The following is a 22,459-nucleotide window of genomic DNA, read 5'->3' on the forward strand; positions in this document are numbered from 1 at the left end:
GAGGATTAGAGAGTTCTAATTAACATCTCTTCCTGAAGTATCACTATGTCCAGGACGGTCTTGAAGTCCTGGTCTTCCAGTTCAGTCTTACATGTGTTGGGATTATAGACATATGTAGTCACTACTGGTTTCAATAAACATTTTATAATACCATCTATGTACAAAATCTTTGGACTCTCGAACATATATTTTTTCCCAAAAAGAAACAAATAATTAAATTACAAAAGGAAAGACTAATGGTTTTACTTTAAGACCATCTATCAAAAGATGCTAAACAGTGAAAAACAGAGAAACAGAAAGAGAGGGAAACATTTTTTTATTATATATATTCCTTTACTGACATTTCAAATGTTATTCCCTTTCCCGGTTTCCTGTCCATAAGCCCCATCTACTCCCCCCTCCCCCATACAGGTGTCCCCCCCCCATCCGTCCCACTTACCACCCCCCACACCACATTCCCCTGCACTGGGGACTCAACCTTGGCAGGACCAAGGGCTTTCCCTTCCACTGGTGCCACAACAAGGCTATTCTCTGCTACATATGCAGTTGGGGCCCTGGGTCAGTCCATGTATAGTCTTTCAGTAGTGGCTTAGCCCCTGGAAGCTCTGGTTGGTTGGCAATGTTGTTCTTATGGGGTTGCAAGCTCCTTCAACTCTTTCAATCTTTCCTCTAATTCCCCCCAAGGTGGTCCTGTTCTCAGTTCAGTGGTTTGCTGCTAGCATTGACCTCTGTATTGGACATATTCTGGATATGTCTCTCAGGAGAGATCTATATCCTACTTTTAGCATGCACTTTTTAGATTCATCAATTTTATTTAGTTTTGGTGGATATATAGATATAGATATAGATATAGATATAGATATAGATATAGATATAGATATAGATATAGATATAGATATAGATAGATATGACATATATCTATATCATGTGGGGCAGGCTCTGAATGGCCATTCCTTCAGTTGCTGCTCTAAAGTTTACTTCCATATCTCCTCCTATGGATACTTTTTCCCCCTTTTAAGAAGGAGTGGGAGCATCTGCATTTAGTCATCCTTCTTCTTGAGCTTCCTGTGGTCTGTGGATTGCATCTTGGGTAATTCGAGCTTTTGGGCTTATATCCACTTATCAATGAGTGCATACCAAATGTGTTTTTCTGTGATTAGATTACCTCACTCAAGATGATATTTTCTAGTTCATTCCATTTGCCTATGAATTTCATGAAGTCCTTGTTTTTGATAGCTGAGTAATATTCCATTGTGTAGATGTACCACATTTTCTGTATCCATTCCTCTGTTGAAGGGCATCTGAGTTCTTTCCGGCTTCTGGCTATTATAAATAAGGCTGCTATGAACATAATGGAGCATGTGTCTTTGCTGTATGTTGGAGTATCTTTTGGGTATATGCCCAAGAGAGCTGGGTCCTCAGGTAGTGGAATGTCCATTTTTTTGAGGACCCTCCAGACTGATTTCCAGAGAGGTTGTACCAGTTTGTAATCCCACCAACAATGGAGGAGTGTTCCTCTTTCTCCACATCCTCACCAGCATCTGCTGTCACCTGAGTTTTTTATCTTAGCCATTCTGACTAGTGTGAAGTAGAATCTCAGGGTTGTTTTGATTTGCAGAGGGAAACACTTTTAACAAACATAACCAAAGGCTAATCTGCAGGTTATAAAGAGAGACAAAAAAACAAAATATGGAAACCATAAAGGTCCTAAGAAAAGAATGGCCAATGAGTATATTAGAGAACTAACTGTGTTAGTAAATTGGACAGGGGAGAACTGTGGTCAAATGCTACAGCATTGAACATGCTTTTGATCTAGTAGGCCCAAGGATCTGTCAGGTTTTCAGGGCATGGCCACCGGAAACCCTCACAGGAGTGAGGAACCAGCCATCACAATGTGAAGAAGGATATGCCCACCTAAGCACCTGGCAGATTTTACATAAAGGGACCAACCATGTGCATCACAGTGCAGAGTCACACAGAGGATGTGCACAACCAAACACCAGGCATATCCTCTTGCAGAGAATAATCTTGCATGTGTGCACTGGGAAACATGAACAATGTTCTCAGAAATGCTGCATTATCAAAATCCTACACACTAGGAGAGGAGATCAGAGACAGAAAGAAGGATAAAGATGAACTGTATCAGTTTCCGGTAAGGGACACAAGAGTGAGCCTAGAAGCAAGTGTCGTTTGTATACCCAGTGAGACTCCATTGCTGCAAACTTATTTCCTTTGTGAGCTAAGTCTTCGAAATAGCTTCTGGGTTAGGGATGAGGCTTATGTTAATGACGGGACCACATCTGGCTTAGACCTATGCAGTTCCTGTGCATAATGCCCCAGTCTTTGTGAGTTCATTTGTGTGTCAGTCTCATCAGATCTTGAAGACTATTACCTGGTGTTTTCATCGCTTCATGACCTCCAGCTCTTACGATCATTCTGCTTCCTCTTCCGTATATATCCGTGACCCCTAAACTGATAGTAAGAATTCCATTACTCTCTTCATATGCCAAACCTCGACATTAGAATATGCTTCGTAAGATCTTAGTATGATATAATAAATAAGTACTGGTTGGTATTTCATGGCACACACAATCATAGTCGTAGACTATGTTTTACAAGAAAACAAGTATGACTTCTAAGTAGACTGTATCAGGTAAGGCTGTTCAACCTCACACAGCAGACAATAGCCCCACTGAATATGAGCTCATTCTCCCTACCTAACAGGGAGTCCAGTAACCAGTAGCAATTGTGCATATCTGTAATCCCAGCAATGGGGAGGCAAAGGCTAGAGTTTTGGAGTTCGAGGTCTGCTCGGACTTCACAGGGAGATCTTGTCTCAGAACAACAAAAGGTGAGTGGTCTTAATCTTGGGTATTTTCTAAGAGAACTTTCTCCTGACATATGATATTTTATCATGGCATTGTTTGTAGAACACAGATGTTCAACCCCTGGATGTCATATGCATATCTTATTTGGTAAAGAGAACAGAATAAAGGGAAAAGATGTGTTTGATTTGGGGAAACAGAAAGATGTGGAGAAACCCTAGATTCAAGAGAGTCTAGGGAGAAGGGTTTAGTTAAATCTCATGTTTCCTTTTTCTTTTCTTTTCTTTTTCTAGTGTAGAATAGAGTTTGTTCAGGGCATGGGGAGTGGAGTTAAGAGGGTAGTAGGGCATAGAAAGGGAGAGAGAAAGAGAGAAGTAGAGAAATAAAAGAGTAGAGTAGAGGAGTAGAGACCAGCCATGAGCACATGGAGAGAAGGGGGGAAGGGGATGGGGAGAGAGGGGACAAAGGGGAAGAGCAAGAGAGAACAAGAGGGAGCCAGAGAGCAAGAGCAAATCTCATATTTTCATTAGCACTGAAAGCTTGGGAGAGCAGTTGGCTAAATAATAGGTAAACAATCAGCCGTGCCTTCTTGACCCACAGGTCAAAAAACTTTGCTTAACCAACAGATAATTATACCGCAACCTCACGATACACAGCAGCAGCTGAGCAGGGGTCAAAATTTACAAGTGTGGAGCATGTCGCCAAGTGTCAGTTGATGGGAGGAAGCAAACGTCAAGATTTTAAAATGCCATACAAAGGTTCTGGTCTAGTTATTCTAATCAAACCTGCGGTGCTGGACTAGTGTGGGAGATGTCACTTTGAATCTGTCATCTCTGAATCATCCATCTATCCACTGTCTGAATCATGCACTATCCACTGTGTCTTCTACTTGTAGATGGAGAGGTATAAGGGCAGACGTGAGTATAGTGTCCCTGTTGAGAGAGCTTAGGTGCAGTGACACTTTAGAATGGTGGTTCTCAACCTTTGTGATTCTGAAACCTTTAAGTACGGTTCCTCATGTTGTGGTGACCCCCAACCATAAAATTATTCTAATTTTGATACCGTATTATGAACTGGAATGTAGATTTTTGGTATGCAACCCCCAAAGGGGATGGGATCCATAGGTTGAAAAACCACTGCTCTAGAGCAAAACCCAAACTGAGCACACAGGTCTTGTTTGCATGCCTTTTTTATCAGTAAAAGCAAACTGGTGCGTCATTCGATAATAACTGATTTTAGTGCAATGGGGATGCTAGAGTGAGCCGGAGTACCAGTAGGGTCAGAAAGTAAGACAACGCTTAAACATGATCCCTAAACCCCAGGAACACATAAGTATGCAAGAAATTCCAGTGCTCAAAGCTGTACCCATCTGGGCAATGAAATAGATAAAGCAATATTTGGTTAGAAGCCAAAATTTAAAATTATACATATGTTGGTATAAAATGTTGAACAAATATGGACTGATGTGAGTAAGTAAATAAATAAATAAAATGGTATAAGAGACGAATTTCCCCTCTCCTGAGCTTCCTCTAAGAAAGGGATATGACATGTAGCTTAAGCTGTATGGGACCTTGTTATGTGGCATAGGGTGGCCTCAAACTCAACACAGTCCCGAATGCTTGGATCACAGGTATATGCTATCATACCTGGAAGGCTAAATTTTCTATACATAGAATTCAAATAACGCATGAAAATATGAGTCCCCTCCAATGGGGCTTAACCCTCACTGCCCCTCTTCCCTTTGACTGTAAGCCTGACACATTGATCTCCCTGAAAGAATAGGAAGACGGGAAATCCAAACTTAGACTGGCAAGTCCAGCAGACGTTGCCTTAACGTAGCAGTCAAGATTACCATCACCCTCACAAGGTATGACTCGTGTTGAAATCACATACCTACTTAAAACATATAGTAAAAGGGTCCTTTACCTTTAAAATATTGTAGGCAACATCCCATAACTCCAGTCCAACCAGAAGCAAAATGTCAGATAATACTACATTCCTGAACTTTCTACAAGAATTAACTTCTCAAAATCGGCAAGGTCATTAAAAGGGGGTGAAGATAGAGACAACACAGACTAAGGAGACAGGATGAGTACAAACAGTGAGGTGTCCTGGGACCTGGGATAGAAAATAAACTGTGATGGTTTGTATATGCTCAGCCCAGGGAATGCCACTATTAGAAGGTGTGGCCCTGTTGGAGTATGTGTGTCACTATGGGTCTGGGCGTTAATACCCTGTACTAGCTGTCTGGAAGTCAGTCTTCCACTAGCAGCCTTCAGATGAAGATGTAGGACTCTCAGCTCCTCCTGCACCATGCCTGCCTGGATGCTGCCACGCTCCTGCCTTGATGATAATGGACCGAACCTCTGAACCTGTAAGCCAGCCCCAATTAAATGTTGTCCTTACAAGAGTCGCCTTGGTCATGGTGTCTGTTCACAGCAGTAAAACCCTAAGACATAAACCTCAGTGGAAACACTACTGAAACCCTAAGAAGTTTTGAACTTAAGTGCAGAGTGCTGTGCCAAAGTTACCTTGGCCATTCCCCCAGGTTTGGGATAAACACTAACACTAAGGCGAGGACAAATAGGTTGCGTCTTAGACGTTTATGTGAGGACAAGTAGGTTAAATCTCACACTGAATTCTCTATTCTGTTTTACAAAGTTTCTGTAAAAGTTAAACTATCCCCTAATTAAAAAAAATTCTAAAGTCCTCATACAGTTAAAACTAGAAAATATATGTCTTGTTAATGAAGTATCATAACGATGTTCAGGGTCAATAGCCAGCTACTTGCAATTACAGGTCCAGGGTGCCAGATCCTAAGATAGAGATTCAGCTGTAAAAAGATTCCATTTGGACCGATCGGTGCTTTTAATGAGACTTTTGGACCTCTGTAACCTTTTCGAGGCAGGTGCAATTAATCTTTCTATTCGACAGTGAGAACGCTAATTGAACCCCATGCCATTTTCCATACAAATTCACAGCTGCCCTAAAAGAACCCAACTAAAAGTTATTTTCACTTAGAGCAAGCCTTTTTGACTCAGCCATTTGGCAGCCCCCTGTAATCAACATCTATAATCAAAAGGCTAACCTTGCTTTCTAACTCATCTTTGAATTGCCTTGAAACTTTTACCTACCATCTTCCATTTCTACCTCCAAATGAGGTGAGAAAAATTATTTAGGTCAGTACAAAGGAGCAATTATATAACCATTGAAAAGCTACTTGAAATACAAGTGTTAAGAGTACAGACCAGGAAAGGGCACTATACCAACCTATGAAATACACACACACACACACACACACACACACACACACACACACACACATTATATATATTTTTTCCTCCAATTTCATTTTGCCGAGTGGAAGGAAATAATGTCATTCCTTCCAAGAACAGAGCAAAATGAATGAAGTGGTCAGTGAAATGAAACCACTCTTCAAAAGAATTCCATCTCCCAGCATTCCAGATAAAACTTCTCCTGATAGAGAGACGTTCTTGCTGAGGCAAGACAGGAAATCAAACCCCTTCATCAACAATGAGCAGAAGAATTGTTGGCCTTCGGCCTTGCCCCTTACCAATGGATCAATGGTTATTTGACATTATTGGTTAAGTGAAGAGGAAACAATCTTGTCACAAGATATCTGCACCCTTCTTTTTTGAGGTAGGATAATACTGTGTGGCACGTGTTCGAGGTCTTTGCTCTCAAGATATGCAGTGTAGGCACCAATTATCAAAGCTGGGTGGAGTCTGCTTTGGAAGGACATCTTGCATTATTCATCCTGCTGTTGCACCTCAAGGAGGTCCATGAGGGGGCACTATTTTCCCGAATGTCTCTAGATGATTTAAGGGGGAAAAGTCTTAAGACTCTAAGTTCTCTTTTTCTCTCATATCTTTCAACTGTACTGCCCCTCATCCGTTTCTTCCTTTGCTACTTTTATACATATGAACATATTTTGTTGTGGTAAAATTTATAGAGCACAGTGAAAATTTTACCATTGATATCACTTCAAAACTCCCAGTTGAGTGGCTGACCACCATCATCCTTGTCCTGTGCTGTTCTGTGCTGCTATACTCTGCACTCATCAAAGGATAACTCCTGTTTTCCCTTTCCTCGGCCCTGACAACCCCAGTTCTAGTCTGGGAGTCTCTCTAGTTTCAGTACTCTTGCCTCAAGGATAGACTAGCTCATTACACTTCAGAGAAAGCTCACCCATGCTGTCCAGGATGATCCTTTTCTCTACCTTTTGCAACATACCTACTGCTAAAGAAAACACCCATTGAACGACTCCTACCATTGCCATTCTTGTATCTGAATTTCTGTCTGTGACTTTTTTCCTTCCTCTATCTGTGTACCTCCCCCAACTTCCCCCAATGACTCATCAAATTCCACCAACCACATTCTTTACAAAACTCATCACAACAATCCTGGACTCTGCCCTCAGTTCTCACAAAAAGGACTGGTCCTCTCACGTACACAGCTTCTCAACTGTGGGTCAGAAGCACTGAAGAGCAACGACGACTGAGTGTAAAGTTAATCTTGATTCAGTGGGCAATGAATGAAGGCAAGAAAAAGGGGAGGGAGTGAGCAACATCTGACTGAATTGTGTTGAGACTTCTCTAACCTCACATAGATACCGTACATGTGCACACGCATGCATACACACACGCATGCACACACCTGAGAGAGGTATAAATGAAGCATTACATAGGTACCAGAAGAATGGCTGTTGAAGATGAGTGTTTATATTTTTTTGATTATTTTCTGAGATCGAATGAATGAACCTTCACTCCCAGGCAAGGAAGAGACACCGCAGGCCCGGGCATCCAGAATCAATCCATGAGCAATCACTGACAAGCAAGGCCTGGTTTCACAGAAGTACACAAAAGGAGTTTTCAAAGGGCCTGTTTAAGACAGGGAGCTACATGCCCACAGCTAGTACCATGCTTCTGTTTCACCTTTATCCGCCCTTCTGTGGCTACGATTATAGACTAATCAAAACAAACTGCTTGGATGGCCCCATCTAGAAGCTTGTTGATGTGTAAGAGAAGAATGTTCCAAAGCCAGAAGAGGAGGTTGCACAAAAGAAAAAGAGATCTCAGAAGAAACTGAAGAAACAAAAACTCATGGCCCAGGAATGAATTCAGCATAAAATAAATGCAGATAAAGTAAAGAAGAAAAGAAATGTGGAAGTTAACTCTGGAGTCTTTCTTTTTATTCTATTTTTATTAACATATAACACAATCCCCCCTTCTCTCTCCAACTCCTATGTCACTCCCTTATCAAGTTACAGGACTTGGGACCTCTGAGTTTCCCCCCCATCTACACTGACATGACAACTGGCATTGGTGTTATGCAGGTCTCTTGTGGGCAGCCATATTGTTGAGATTTCAAGAATGAAGCTTCCCTGTTGTCTCAGCCAGGGTTTCTATTCCTGCATAAAGCATAATCACCAAGAAGCAATGGGGGAGGAAAGGGTTTATTCAGCTTACACTTCCACAATGCTGTTGGTCACCAAAGGAAGTCGGGATAGGAACTCAAGCAGGTAGGAGCTTGGAGGCAGGAGTGGATGCAGAAGCCATGGAGGGATGCTGCTTACTGACTTGCTTCCCCTGGCTTGCTCAGCTTGATTTCTTATGGAACTCAAGACTACTAGCCCAGGAATGGCACCACCCACAATGGGCTGGGCCCTTCCCCTTACCCCCTTTGATGACTAATTGAGAAAATGCCTTACAGCTGGGTCTCATGTAGGCATTTCCCCAAGGGAGGCTCCTTTTTTCTGTGATAACTCCAGCTTGTGTCAAGTTGACACACAAAACCAGTCAGTACACCTGTCGTATCTAGAAGTTGCAACCTCAAAGATTTTCTGGCCTTTTACAGTGTTCCTGATCCCTCTTCTAGGGTGTCCCCTGACACTTGAGTACAGTTGTAGATATTTCCTTGGACTGGTCATTCCACGGTCATTTGAACTCTGCATTTTGACCAGCCGAAACGATAGTGGATATGATATTATACCTAAGAGGTCCCCAAAATTCCAACTGGAGGCTTCCTTTAAAGGTGTACTTTCTGAGACTCCAATCAGATTCCTCGTGTCATTTCTTTCCCCTGTACTCTTAGAGGAAAAACTAGACCCTGGCTTAAAGGCTCGTGTAAGAGTTTCAGGAAGAAAGAGAAACTGTTTCTTTACTGTGTGTGATAAGTGATTACTGTTGCCCACCAACTGAAGCTGTTAAGAGTTTACAACACTCTTCCAAAAGAAAGGCAGGGGAGAGTTTGAAAGAATCGGAATAGTTTGTGTGACCTAGATATGAGGTAAAGTTTAAAACTTTATTTGACTTTATAGTCCCAACGCATGTGGGATGCTCTAGTGTTTGAAGATACAGGTACATTAGTCACCTTGGGTCTTGGTAGAGCAGTATTTTCTAGACCACTAAATAGTGATAATTGCTAATATGTATAATCTGTCTAAGGTGAAATTTTGCAAATACTATGTGACTGTCCCATGTGTCCCTAAGAATGACTTTGTTAAAAAAGAGGATGAGGGAGGGGAAACAACAGTAAGGGCATCTGAAGAACTCATAAGGATTCATATTATTAACTTGTTACCATATATATATATCCATACATATATCCATATATATGTGTGTGTAATTTTTGTATAAAAATATATATGTAGTGCAAATAAAATTTTCTCATCTGTGAAAAAAAAAGAATGACTTTGTAAGCACCGAGGAAATCAGCACCCGTGAAGATGAACTTCATTGCGTAAAGCTGGAAAACCAGACGTTCAGCATACCACATATTCAACACCCTGCACTCTGGGAGCAGGACAAGGAGCTGTGACCCTAAATTAATCCATCATTTGAGCAGGAAGCCACATCTCTGTTCTATCTTTGCAGCCAGGTAACTGATTTCTGGCATTTGGTAAATCCCTGAACCTGAATTTTTGACCTATGTCGTAAGAGTGCTCAATCACGTGATTCCTGCAGTTCCTTTTTCTTGCTTTTGGCTTGGGGAAGTCCTGCGCCTAAAGATGTTCCTCCACTGCATGGCTGAGGATCTGCAGCTCACCTCTAATTCACAGTGTAGCTGAGCCTGTAGCGCAGAAAACCTTACACTGCGACCGGCCAAGGAGCAGGTGGCTGTCAGTTTTATGTGTTCCGGGGAAGCTATTTGTCAGTGATAACCTAGATAGCGTTGGGCGGCTACAGAAGGATCTCTCCCTTGGCATATGGTCTGTTTCGATTCCTACTGCTACCTCATCTGTGAATAATGTTTGTTATTGACACAAACCCGGTGGATATAAATGTAGAGGTAAAAAAAAAAAAAATCTGAATCAGCGCAACCCGGACTCCATCTCCTCTCTGGTTAAAGATCGTGAGCTAAAAATACAACACTAGCTGTTTGGAGCTTTAAGACAGAAGAGGTGGGATGCAGATATCTGATAATTCGGTTGCTAAGCAACGATTTCACGATTATGTAAGCTTTCCTCGTCGCAAGTGATGTGGAGGGGGCGGTCACGGATGCTGACGCAAAGAGCACGCAGAAGGTATTTTTCATGCGACAATGCCAGCGTCTGAGATCTGGCATTGGAGAATATGTATAGGCAAGAAGGAAATGCCCCAAGCCGCAAAGGCTTGCGTTCAACAAGAATGTGGGCTTATTTATCATATAGTTAGATGTGCTGAAGTTTGCCAAATGACCTCAGCTTCAAGGAAGGGACGCAGTTTGTCTTTTGAATCGTGACATGCTGCCATCAAAAATAAGGACATATGAAAAAAAAATGAGGATTGGGGTTTATTATTCTCAATTAGTAGCCCTTAACTAAATCTTGAGGGTAAACTTCTAAGGCTGCTGACTCTATTCACTCTAAGGGAGAGAGGCTCTAGACCTTGCCTGTGCTGACACTGTGATTGGATGTAAGCATGTGAGTCCAGGACAGTGTTTTCCTCCTTGCACACATTTCATAGACGATCATGCTACCTTAGTGTCGCTTGCACAGTACATCTTTTCTATTTCACAAGCTCCAGTAGGAAAGACAAATCTTACCAATCAGTACTTTTTTGCCCCCTCCCCCGCAAAGATTTAACTCCAATCCTTTGTGGTTGCTTTGCTGAATTTCCAAGGAGATTATGTTTTTGTTGTTATTGTTTTTTTTCTTCTCAGAGTGTTGAAACAAATTAAATAAGAAAATTGTACCTAAACTGAAAAATAAGATAACTTCAGGCTACTTAAAATGGTCTTCGATTTCGTTAGGCCATACCTCTGACTCGTGGGTTGACATGAGGGAGTTTCTTAATATGCCTGTCTGCAGCGTAGCCAAAGGGGCTGCATAGATTTGTTTCGAATGGGGTGGGAGTTGTGCTAAAATGAGATGAGTCTGAAGCTGTAGGGGGGATCAGAATTTTTCATTAATATTTTTTATTCTTTGAAATTACTGTACATGTATAGAGTGATCATATCCAGCTTACCACTCCCTCCCTCCAATTCCCCGCGCTGTCTCCCATCTCTCTTCCCTCCCAGCACCATGTGCTTTTAAAACTCTTGTCATTGATACTCAACTGGTAGGGGCAAGAGTAAGTTACCAGCGGACGCATCCCTAGAGAGTGTGGGTCTTCCTCTGCGGCGTCAACTTTCAAGAGCTCTTGTGGTGGGAGTGATGACTCCGCCGACAGCCCTCCTGGCTCCGTTCATCCCACACGTAGAATATCTGCTATGGCAATAACAATGAGGACAACCGTGCCATACTGTACGATGTCCACATCCAGTATCCAAAGACCCACCTCAGTTTATGCCTCCTGTTTTCAGTGAGGCGCTAAGTGAGAGCATTTACTCAGCGTTTTTGTGGCTCGCTGAAGCCATCCATGGAAATGAAGCTCAAAGGCATTAAACAACCTTTCCAAGGTCCCAGAGGGCAGGCCAAGGTTCTGTTCTCCCCTCTGGCTAATGGCTGGCACTGTTTATTGTTGCTGTTGCTCTCTTGACTGTTTGCTGTTAAAGTCACAGGGGTCTTGTCTTCCCCCTGCCCTCACTCTGCTCTGTTTTCGCCTTTAGCTCACATCTCTCAAGTTTTGCTATTGTGATAGGAAAGCTGGGCCAGTGAAATAAGTTTATACTCCCCTAGAAATTACATTCAGTCATGTTTTTAGGTGGACCATATGCAAATAAACAGGGGCTTCTGTGTTAATTTCAGACGTTTGGCTGTGGCATTTGGGAAAGCTAATGCAGAACTCAGAGTATGTACGGAGTAATTGTCTGATAATCGCCCAACTCAGTTCAGCAGAGTGTGCTGCATTTATTTATGTGAAACCACAGAATCAGATAGGGCAAGAGATAAAATAGATAAGACGCTGTCTGCCCTTTGGTGCCTTGCTAGTTGTGAGCAAAGGAAGCAGTCCCTGCGTGCATAAAAATGGATGAAAATAAATCTTTATAAACCCAACCCAGCCCATGGAAACAACAAAACAAAGACGTCATCTGTTGTTCTAAGCTCTTTTAAGCTCTTTCCTTGCCTTACATGCCAAACATGGCTTGTGTGTCTCACCTGCTGCATTTGCCTATAAGACATGGCAATCTTTAGAGTGCTCATATATTCTTTTAGGAATTTCAAGGAATAGTCAAACACCTCAATGAGCACCTATTAACCCCCTTCCTAACTCCATTCATATCCTCTTATTTGTTCACTTGCACCATTCTTCTCATCACTGCTCCGTCAGAGGCTGTGTGGAAGTTCTAGCTGAGGAGAACAGCTGCTCAGTTACTCTTGACCCAAGAATGCCCTTCTTCTTTCCAGGAGGGATAGCCTCTACTACACAGCACAGCAGTTTTGCTCGAGGTGTAGCTGAAGAACAGAGGAAAGAAGGGAGCGTCCACCATCCACACAGCCAGCTAGGTCATTCAGGTCAAGCCTGGTGATCAGTGGGGTGGTACACATAGTAAAGAATTCCCTCACATCCTCATCATTGCTTCTTCTACTGATGATCCCCAGGCCTTCAACTTGCTTTACTCTAAGCAGTTGTATTTCCGTGCTAAAGCATCAGCCACGAGTTGCTACAGTAGTATGCTGTTGTACCCAAGAAGGCTCGTTGGCACAGCAAAACTTACGCTTACTGCTCTTGTGTCTTGGCTGGCCATCTGTGTGGTGTTGCTGATCACGGCAAGCTGTGCTTGCCGTCATGTCTAACTATCCTTTTAATGCACAGCAGTCTTGGCAGTGGCATCTCATTCATGCTTGCTATTGCTTATTTTTTTATGGTAGTGCTGATGGCAAGAGCTTGCCCACACACTCACCCAGCTGCTTCAAAGGTCTGCCTGGGTGATATCCTCTCACCTCCACTGCCCAAAGTTTGCCGCACGGTTGACTCACAGCTAGAGTGTAAGGGCAGATTTCCACTACAAAGAAAAGGCCATGGACCAAAGAGCTGACCAAGAGAAAGAGCATAAAGTATCTGGTATCTGAAGACATTTGAGAAGACTATGTTCCTGTCATGTACTTGAAAAATATATCATCTGACGAGGAAAAATAAGAATTATATTTTGGAAGGTAGCTGCCATGTAAGTAACACAAACTTTTAGTTTCTAATAAATATCTATTTGTCAGTGAATTGAAGCACAGTACAGATGAACCCAGATATTCAGCTCCTGTTTTGTAAGATAATTGTGACTTCCTTAATCTTAAGAAGTATTTTAAATACAATTTGATTATTTTGAATATTTAAAATGAAAAATAAGATGGGCATGGTGGCACATGCATTTGCTCCAAGAACTCAAGAATATAACATAGGAGGATTGCTGCAAGTTCAAGGTCAACTTGCGCTCTAGACATCCTTTATGAAAAGCTTAATGGATAAATAAATATAAAAAATCCCAAAATAGTAGTTTGATTCCTTTTCTCTCTATTAAAATTATTATTAATTTCTAGAATACCAGTTGAATGACCATATCATGGGAATACGTAAAAATTATATTGTGTTAGGCTTATGCTAAAATTATATTTGAAATTGTGGGAATTACTTTCTAATAGTGGTTAGGGTGATGCAGCTATATATAGGAAATGCAAAATTGAAAGATAAATTTAAGTCTGCACGTGCAAAAAGGAGAATGGCGGCCATCACAGGTGTGTGAAAACACATCCGTTTCATCACGTAGTCCCTTCAGGTTTTGGCTTTAAAATCTGATGTGAGCAAAGTGTAGTTAAAACAGTTGGCATTGCAGGGGTCATGGCATCTGCAGTGCAGTTCAGGATGCTCCTATTTTTAGCTCTATTATAATAAATATCCTCAGAAAAAAATAGTCTAAAGAAGAAACTAGGAATAAAACTGCCACCCATCGAATCTATCCCCTCTTAAGAAGTTTGAAGTGTTTCTGTTATAAAACAGAAAGCAGACAAGGTGTGCCATGTAGAAATAATTCATTTTTCAGGTTTTAGAAACCTCCGTGCTGAGTTCTGGTGACTGGGCCAGTTTATGTTCTGACCAGCGGAGTGTGAAGCTCCCTGTTCCGACATCCTCATCAGCCTGTGCGGGGTTGGACTTCTCTGTGCTAGTACCCCTTCTGAAGGGGGTGGGTTGGAGTCTCACTGTTGTCATAATTTGCATTTTCCTCATCGCAAGGAAGGCTAAGCATTTTTGTAATGCTTCTTGTCATTTAAGTCATCTTTTGAGAACTGTCTATTTCGTTACACCATTTTCTGGTAATGTCATCTGGTTTTCTAGGCTTGTTAAAAAAATTCCTTACAAATTCCGAACATTAATTTGTCGTGGTCTGTCTCTTCACTCTATTAACTGCTTCTTTTGCTGTTTGGCTTTTAAACTTCATGCAATTATTTTTTTTTGGTCTTTTTTTCGGAGCTGGGGACCGAACCCAGGGCCTTGTGCTTCCTAGGCAAGCACTCTACCACTGAGCTAAATCCCCAGCCCCTTCATGCAATTATTTTATGGTACCATTTTATGCGCTGTTTTTGTCTTCAGAAAGTTCTCATCTTCACCCATATCGTGAAGCTTCTCCTCTAACAGTTTCAGATCTGACCCAAGGGACTTTGATTCATTTTGAGTTGGTTCATTCCCAGGGTGAGGGATGTGGGTCTACTCTTCATTATGTGTAAATCCAGTTTCCCCAGCAACAGTTGTTGAAGAGGCTGTCTCTTCTCCTTTGGGTATTTTTGACACCTTTGCTAGAAATTAAGTGGTTGTATGTATGTGGAAAGACCTCTAGTCTTTCTTGTGACTCATGATATCTCTTCCTTTGCTATGCCCTGTTTAGAGTTACTGTAGCCATGCGCTGAACCACTGGAAGGGCAGCAAACATCTTCAACTGTTGAGCCTTTCCTCCAGCACCTGGAGATCAGGTTTAAAAGCATAGATATTTCACAGTATTAGTTCTGCTGACCCAAAAGCACAGCACATAGTTCCATTTTCCATCTTCTAGTGTCTTCTTCGGTCTCGTTAGTTCTTTAAAATATATATATATATATATATACATATATATATATATTTATACATATCCTCCTTATTTAGATTTACTACCAGACATGTGTTTTAGATTTTTTCCCACAGCAAATTTGTTATTGGTATACAGGGAAAAAAATCTCTACTGTTCATTGTTGTGTTTTGTTTTGTTTAAGTGCTAATTTGGTATCTGGACATTTTGCTCTAAGTGTTCATGGGAGCTGAGATTTTCCTGTTGGAACCTTTTGGATCTGTCTCATAAGTATAAGATCCTCCTCCTCCTCCTCCTCCTCCTCCTCCTCCTCCTCTTCCTCCTCCTCCTCTTCCTCCTCTTCCTCCTCCTCCTCCTCCTCCTCCTCCTCCTCCTCCTCCTTCTTCTTCTTCTTCTTCTTCTTCTTCTTCTTCTTCTTCTTCTTCTTCTTCTATTTTTGCTTTTTTGTAATCTTGGAAGTTTTTACAAGGTGAAATTGAAAGACAGCTAATAATTCTTTTTGAGCTTAAGGTGCCACAGATGAATTAATAAAACGTGGAAGCAATGTTTAGAATAGTAAAAGCTAAGGAAATCCATGTTGGTTTTTTTCCTTCAATACAGCTTGCATGTAAGTTGGTTCCTGATGTCATTCTAAGTCGATCTCTACTTGTAATCTTGAAATTTTGAAGTATTTTTGCTTCTTGTAATCTTGGAAGTTTCTACAAGGTGAAATCTGTCACCCAAAGCGAGGAAAGAAATAAGCACAGAAAATATCAAGCAATGTCCATTCCTACCGCCTCAGAACCCTTCCTGTCGGCCACTTTACTCCCGAGCCTGGTGCCTTAAAGGGCTGACACAATGGAAAAATGAATCGGACCAACAGAGAGGGACTGGTTATGTATGCGTTTGCGATACAGGAGAAATTTAAAGCTGAAAAATTTCTACTATGCACAGTGCACATATGGAGGGCCGGTTACTCTCACCTATTTGAGAACTTACATCAGTCACCACCGGCTTTACTGCTTCTCGGACGGTTCATCATCCCTCACGAACCAATGTGAAGAAGCCACTTAATATATAAGGTTTTCTTGACATTGTTTAATAAGTGTGCTTATGGGTACCGCACCGAGGTGTGTAAAGTCGTATGGGCAGCAGCACAGCTCTGCAGAGCTGTCACGGTGGCTGGAGGTCCTGCTTTGCGCTCACACTCTGCGTGGCAAGCTCTCAGAACAGACGTCTGCTTCCAAGCTTCAGCTTGGCCTTTCAGACCCTTACTTACTCTATATCTCTTGTTTTTTTTGAAAAGGAACACCAACCTGATTTAAACAGAAAAAGTGTGGTCCAGGGGTAGTTTTGTCAAACGATGAAGCCGGGGTCTACAGACATAGCCCAGTCAGCAAAATGCTTGTCATATAACTTGAAGACCTAAAGGTCTTCATCCATTACTAATATAAAAAGGCAGAGGCGTGTGTCTGTATACCTACTCCCATGGTGAGGTGGGTAATAACGAGCCAGAGTCAGCTGGATCCCCAGAGATTGTCAGCCAGGAATTCTAGCTGAATCGATCCCTAGGTTTAGTGAGAGAATCTGAGCTAGTATCAGTTTTTTTCTTCACCTACATATGTGCACACATCACACACATACATACGCGCACACACACACACACACACACACACACACACATACACACATCCTAGCCTGTATGCTTACACATGTATAACATATGACCATGTAAACATATACACTTATATGTATACAAATGAACATGAATACCCGCACAGTAACATGTACACACCTAAACATGTACACATACACCCACACAAACACACACACACACACACACACACACACACACACACAGAGTCCAGGCAGGGTAGCAAGTACTTACAATTCCAGCACCGAGAAGGCTGAAACAGTTTGTGGGTTCGAGGCCAAGCCGGGCTACAGAAGTGAGAGCCTGGGGCTGGGGATTTAGCTCAGTGGTACAGCGCTTGCCTAGGAAGCGCAAGGCCCTGGGTTCGGTCCCCAGCTCCAAAAAAAAAGAACCAAAAAAAAAAAAAGTGAGAGCCTGTTTCAGGTATCAGAAAGCAAAGCCCCTCCCAATGCCTGTATTCATTGGAGTTTATTTAAGATAAGACAATTAGAAAGACGTTATAAACTAGCTGGCTGGGAAGCATCCCACACCCTAGGATGTCACACACGAAGTAGATTTGAAAGTACTTTGTGGTACCTTTGCCTTCCCAACACTTACCCTACTGTTCAGATGTCTGGAGAGCTCCCTTTTTTACACAAAGTTATAATATATTTGTTAAAGTTAAAGGGTTAGCTTTTTTTCCTTCTAATTTAAAGAACTCAAAGGCAGAAATGGCTGTGGATAGCCATCTTCCCCTGAGCTAGCTGTCTCATTTCTATGGCATCTGCTTCAGCAGTTTACCTACTTTCTGTAGCAAGTATGGGGTGAGCACTACCTCGGTTTGTGGCAGGAGTTTCTTGCTATTCAGTATGAGGAATTTAGTTACTTACATTTCCCCTTTCTAAATGAATAACAGCAGTGATAATAAACGACGCCTGAAATGACACAAACTTACTGATTCTTTTTAAACCTCCCACCATGAAAGTTGAAGAAATTAGGGCAGTTGCCTTGTCTTCCCCTGTACTCCTTACGGCATTTGTTACAGCGCTAAGGACACTGGTTACATTTTAATGTAGCCACAATAGTTGTCCTGGACTCAAGTTACGAGTATTGCTACTGGGCTTTAGTTTTTATAACCAGGGCAGGCACAAGACTGACTAGGGCTGGAGTCCCCATTGTGAAATTCAGTGTTGGGTAACTGGGGGCAAGAAAAGAGGAGCTCTCCTGGTCAGGGAATCCCTGACCTTTGGTGGACTTTTGGCGGTGATTCCTTTAGTGTCTGAATAAAGTGGTGGTTGTCTAATATTCTTCTACCTTTTCCACCTTTGGGTAGCACTGTCATGTGTGGAATTCTTGGCACCATTTTGCTTTGGTTTGGAGTTGTATTTTGGGTCCCTGTGGTGGAGCCTCCACTATTCACACAGAGAGTTTGTCTCTACTTCTTTAATATTTAGCTTCCTGTCCCTGTAATTTTCATAGAAGTACATATCACACCTTAAAACTATTCCCGGGGTTGGGGATTTAGCTCAGTGGTAGACTGCTTGCCTAGCAAACACAAGGCCCTGGGTTCGGTCCCCAGCTCCGAACAAAAGAAAAAAGAGAGAGAGAGAAAAAAAAACTATTCCCGCAACCCTGCCATAAAAGAATATAGAAGTGTTCAGTCCTCAAAGGAAGCTGATACTCGATTCCTTTCAGTGAGATTTATTAGAATAAAGGGCCCCATGATGGGGAGAGAATTAGACAGGAACAGTTCAGTTTATAGGGGAGTAGATACACAGAGGCTTTCAGGTGAAGAAGAGCTTTCTCATTAAAACGTGACACTTCATTAAGAATGAGGGAGGGAGAGAGAGAGAGAGAGAGAGAGAGAGAGAGAGAGAGAGAGAGAGAGAGAGAGAGGAGAAGAGAAAGAGAAACAGTATCCATGAGAAAGATGGGGGAGAGAGAGGGCAATTTGGGATGCCAGACCACCACTTCAGAGACCAGCCTTCATCTCTGGACCAACAACCCCAAGGAGAAGAAAAATTCTGACGTTTAGCAATGTTTGTGGAATGTTTGTGGAAAGCTTCACAGCACACACTTAGCTCAAAGTAGGTTATATGACAGGGAGCATGGGGGTAGAGCGGGACACATGCTATAAAATGAGAGCCATCAATCACAGCTAACCCTGCTCCTTAACTCTGTCTCAGAGAGAGCTGTGGAAGGGTGTGGCCACACTCAGGCTGTGGGATCTGACCCCAAGGTGCAGTCCTGTGTTCTAACAGCTCCCAACTCCTACCTCCTCGCCCTTCCAATCTTTTGGTTCTTAGTCCTTCCCCTCTGTCCTCTTTGTTCCCTCAACATTTTCACTTCCTTTTTCTGATTATGTGCAGATGTACTTTTATGGTATGCGTGTATCTGAGGCTGGCTTCATTTGCCATAAAGGATCCACTCCAGTTGCACCTATTTTCCTGGAAGCGGTTTAATATGTTCTTGGTAGCTGAATAGAACCTCCCCAGCATTGTACGGCGGCCATTTGTCTACTCTTACCTTGGGGCGGGATGGTTTGTCATTAGTAATGTATAGGTTCCCTCTGTCCGTATTCTCAGCCGCATTTGTTGTTCTTTCGTTTCGTTTTTATTTATTTTTTTGTTTTTAAGATACTTATGTTTTGACTTAGGAAGAGAGAAGCTCACTGTGGGCTTTCCTCCTATTTCTCTGATATCTAGTGAGGCAGAACACATTTCTGATTGTTTACTGGCTTGCTTTCAATCCCATCTTTTGAGAATTCAATGCTCTTTGTATTAACCTCCTTATTGAATGGGCTCTGAAACTTCTTATTTAGTGGGTTTTTTGCATTCTTTGCATATTCTAGACATTAATCTTCTGTCATGTATAAGGCTAACGAAGACTTTCCGCCCAGTCTGAAAGTCACTGGTTCTCAACCTGCGGTCATAACCCCTTTGTAGAGTCACCTATCAGATATCCCGCATATCAGATACTTACATCATGAATCATAACAGTAGTAAAATTGCAGTCATGACGTGGCAATGAATTAATTTTATGTTTGGGGGTCACCACATCATGAAGAACTGCTTAAAGGATCAAAACTTGAGGAAGGTTGAGAACCAGTGCTGTAGGCTTTCTTTCCATTCAATAAATGGCTTTATTTGTTTTACAGTAACTTTTACTTCCTGAACTCTCACTTTTCAGTTGTTGATATTACTTTCTGAGATTCAGAAAGCCCTTTTCGTGGTGATCTCCTAAACTATTTTTACTGTTTCTAACAGTGTCAGAGCTTGAGTACTATAGAAAAGTCTTTGATCATTTGGAGTTGACCTTTGTCATGTGATTATCCAATTTTGACAGTCTAATTCTTAAAAAAAAGTGTCTTTATTTCTGTTTATATTTTTGGATGCTTTGTTAATAGATCAGGTGATTGCAGCTATGGGTTTCTGTGTGTTTCTTACATATGGTGATAAGCTGGGCTTACGTTGGATACAGAGGATGCTTTTGGGCTTCCTGTGTGAGCTTTAGGGATTGTTGTTCTATGTCTATGAAGAATGGAATTTTGATTATCATTTCATTGAATCAGTAGATTGCTTTGGGGAAGACATTCATTTTCACAATATTGATTATTCCAGATTCTGAAGCAGAAAATGCTCTCCACTGCCTAGTACCTGTTTCAGTTTATCTCCAGTGTTTTGAAGGTTTCATTGAAAATGCCCTTCATTTCCTTTGCAAGGCTTGCCACAAAATATTTTTATTAATTCTTTGAGGAAGAAGTTTTCCTGAATTGAACACGAGAGAGCAACAGTGAATAAATGAACCTCACGAAACGGAAAAAGTTCTATATGGCAAAGAACACCGCCATCTATCAATGCAACAAAGCAACAGGCCACAGCGTAGGGAAGGATCATTACCAAGTCCATAGCCAATACAGAGTGGGTATCTAAAATATATAAAAAATGGAAAATATCAGTATCAAGGAACTCAACAACAATTTAAAGTGGGGTATGAACCTCAGAAGAGAATTCTCAAATGATGAACCGCAAATGACTGAGAACTGCTTAAATGAGAGTTCAGTGTTTGGTAGTCATCAAGAAAATGCAAATGAAAACTACTCTGAGAGTTCATTTTACACAAGTCAGAATGACAGCATGTGTTGGCAAAGCTGAAGGGAAAAGGAGAAAACTTATTCCTTGCTGGTGGGAGTGTAAATTTGTAGAGCTGCTATGGAAATCATTGTGGACATCTTCAAACAGCAGAGAATTGATTTACCTATGCTTGGGCCTATAGCCAAAGGACTCTGTGTTTACCTCCAGAGTTTCTTGTTCATCCATGTTCATTGCTGCTATAGTCATAATAGCCAGGAGTTGGAAACAGCCTAGATGCCCATGAACAGATGCATGGATAATGAAAATGTGGTACATGTACGTGGTGAAATATTATTCACCGGTAAAAAAGAGTGAAATCATGAAATTCACAGGCAAGTTGATGAGACCAGAAAATATCCGGAGTGAGGTAATCTAGAATAAAAATGACAAAAATGTTGCATGGTTCCTCAGATATGTGGATATTACCACTTAAACTTAAGACATATGTGTTTTAATCTAAATAATCACAAAGGTTAGGTGACTAGCAAAAGACAGGGTGGGAGGAAGGGACCTTTCAATGAAGCAGAAATAAAACACAGTATTATAAGGAGATGAAGTGAAAGGTAGAATAGGAGGATTAACTGGAAATGGTAATGGGAGGGCAGGATAACAGAGAGAGTGTGGAAAGACATAATTACCACTAAGTGCCTTTTGAAAAGCCATATGGAAACCAACTACTGCAGAAGCTTCCTCTCTTTTTTTATTGGATATTTTTAAATTTATATTTCAAAAGTTATCCCCTTTCTTGGTTTCCCATCCATAAACTCTCTATCCTATTTCCCCTTTCCCTTCTTTTATGAGGGTGTTCCCCCACCCATCCACCCACCCCTTCCCACCTCCCCACCCTGACATTTCCCTACACTGGGGGTCCAGCATTGGCATGACCAATGGCTTCTCCTCCCATTGGTGCCCAACAAGGTCATCGTCTGCTGTATATGCAGCTGGAGCACTGGGTCTGCCCATATGTACTCTTTGGATGGTGGTTTAGACCCTGGGAGCTCTGGTTGGTTGGTATTGTTCTTATGGGGTTGAAAACTCCTTCAGCTCCTTCAATCCTTTCTCTAACTCCTCCAATGGGAACCCATTCTCAGTTCAATGGTTGGTTGCAAGCATTTGCCTCCATATTTTTTATGCTTTGGCAGAGCCTCTCAGGAGACAGCTATATTAAGGGAACTTCTTGCACTTCTTGGCATCAGCAATATTGTCTAGGTTTGGTAGCTGTATGTATATGGGCTGGAAACCCAGGTGGGGCAGGCTCTGGATGGCCATTCCTTCAGTCCCTGCTTGAAATTTTGTCTCCGTATTTCTTCCTATGAATATTTTTCCCGCTTCTAAGAGAGCCTGAAGCATCCACACTTTGGTCGTCCTTCTTCTTGAGCTTCATGTGGTCTGTGGATTGTATCTTGGGTAATCTGAGCGTTTAGGCTAATATCCACTTATAGTGAGTGCATACC

General features: G+C 41.8%; 1 long non-coding RNA gene across 3 annotated transcripts in view; it reads right to left on the reverse strand.

The window, feature by feature from the left end:
• Positions 1 to 22,459, reverse strand: part of LOC108351529 (uncharacterized) — an 81,605-nt gene that overhangs the window by 13,273 nt on the left and 45,873 nt on the right. For all 3 annotated transcript variants that reach the window (XR_010053474.1, XR_010053481.1, XR_005487305.2), the window contains one exon: positions 2,393 to 2,472. This is a non-coding gene — a long non-coding RNA (uncharacterized LOC108351529). The remainder of the gene's footprint in view (positions 1 to 2,392; positions 2,473 to 22,459) is intronic.

Source organism: Rattus norvegicus, chromosome 7 (assembly GCF_036323735.1).
Source record: "Rattus norvegicus strain BN/NHsdMcwi chromosome 7, GRCr8, whole genome shotgun sequence".
In the NCBI taxonomy this organism is placed as follows: Eukaryota; Metazoa; Chordata; class Mammalia; order Rodentia; family Muridae; genus Rattus; species Rattus norvegicus.